Raw genomic sequence first — 1,885 nt, 5'->3', positions numbered from 1 at the left:
AAAAAAACACTTTGTGAGAGAAAATGGAGACCAGTGGGAGGTGCAAAGGCTCAACATGCGTCTTCTAATTTAATAGTGGAAGGAGCAGCTGTCCTGTTTTGTTCCACACAGTTTTGCACCAGTGTAGTTCATATGTGTGTGTGTGTGTGTGTTTGTGTGTCTTTTTGTTTAAACTCTCTAATGTCACCACGTTTTCTTTATCACCCTCTCACCATTCCTTTACTGCATTTCACCCTTCCCCCCCCCCTCTCTCTATATATATATATGTAGTCTGCATATCCACCTATACTGTAGTATTTGCTGTAGTAATAGTAGTAGTACTATCAGTTTACCTTTCCGTGAGACCTCATGAAAACAACACGAATGACGGATTTTGTTCGTGCTAGAATTTCCACCCTAGTGACTCCAACATTGCACACGGGTCAGGTTCGATACACACTGTGTGACAAATTTTCTAAATGACCTCGAAGGACAACAGGTCTCCAAGTAGAGGTGGTGTGTGCAGGTCCATGTGAACTTTGGAAATATGCTGGTTTATCTCAAGAGACCAAAAGTGGACGCACTAAGCTAGGAGGAAATTAACTCCCAACACTGGGAGATGCTAAAGCTCTGAGCCATGTGAAATCCTGGCCAACTAACACATAACACTTCTAACTACTACCGGCCTGAATGTTACTCTCCAGTGTAAGAAGAAGGAAACTTGATTTGATGTCAGAGGGCTGCAGTGACTTTTGCAGAAAGGGAAGCAGACACAAACAGCACCCTCCACCTATTAACAAGACAAATAATAACCATTTTATGCTGTCCTTGATTCTTTAAATATGCTGATAGCCTCCTGTAGCTTCATGCACTCTACATGTATGTCTTAGTAAATTATTATTATTTGTATAATTAAATAAACATCTACTATACAATCAAAACAATTCTCTACTATTATCTGACAATGAGGAGTCGTTTTTAGAACCATTTCTTTAGCAAAAGAAGCAATAAAACACTACGAAAATATCCAATACATAGAAAACTATCATTGTCAAATTTGCATAAATTATCAAAAGTAAAAATAAATATATTGCACAAAAATATTAAGCTCTATATAAAGCTCTTGAGAAGTGGAGATATAGACATTACTTTTATTTTTATTGCACAGAAGGACAAGAGCGTGACAGTTATGTGCAAACAGCATCCAGGCTCGAACACAACTTCAGCTCTTTGCAAGCACTTGCACAGACAGCATGCTAACACTAAGCTAAGCTAAGCTAAGCTAAGAACCCAGCCCAGCAGACCGAGCCTGAATTTCAACAAGTAATAAAGTGATGCTCAGTCAGGTTTACAGCTTCCGTTTCTACCTGTTCATGTTTCTAAGGTAGAATCATTGTGATGATTGCTTTGAAGTCTCTTTAGGCTGGTTTTCATGTTTGCTTTGTATTCATACTTGCACAGTAAAATAAAGACCTTATGTCTATCTTAATTAGCACAGGGTTTTATGTTGGTGCCTGGAACTGTTGCCTCAGGTTTAGATTGTTAACTGGTAATGTGTGATTTAGTAGTTTTATGAGAGTTGTGTAACAAATTACTTTCTTAAATAAATAAAATAGTTAATGCATTAGCAACAAGTAAAATGTTATACATTACTTTTTTGTGTAATGAACCCAACACTTGTGGTCAGTAAGAAAACTTATCTATTGATAAATGACAGTGTGGAGGTAAGCATCAACGACACAGCTCTCAGTTCTCACTCCTTCTTTATTCGTCTCCAACATCAACTGCGCATATCGCGCCACAAAACACAGGAACACACTTCCTATACACTGGGTGTGAGTGGAGCCCTCTAGTGGTCCACCACACATGCCCCCCCCCGAACACCCAGCAGAACTAGTCCAGGACC

This window comes from Pundamilia nyererei, unplaced genomic scaffold, assembly GCF_000239375.1.
Source record: "Pundamilia nyererei isolate P.nyererei 1_Seehausen unplaced genomic scaffold, PunNye1.0 scaffold00003, whole genome shotgun sequence".
Lineage (NCBI taxonomy): Eukaryota > Metazoa > Chordata > Actinopteri > Cichliformes > Cichlidae > Pundamilia > Pundamilia nyererei.
Note: the sequence above shows the minus strand (reverse complement) of the source record.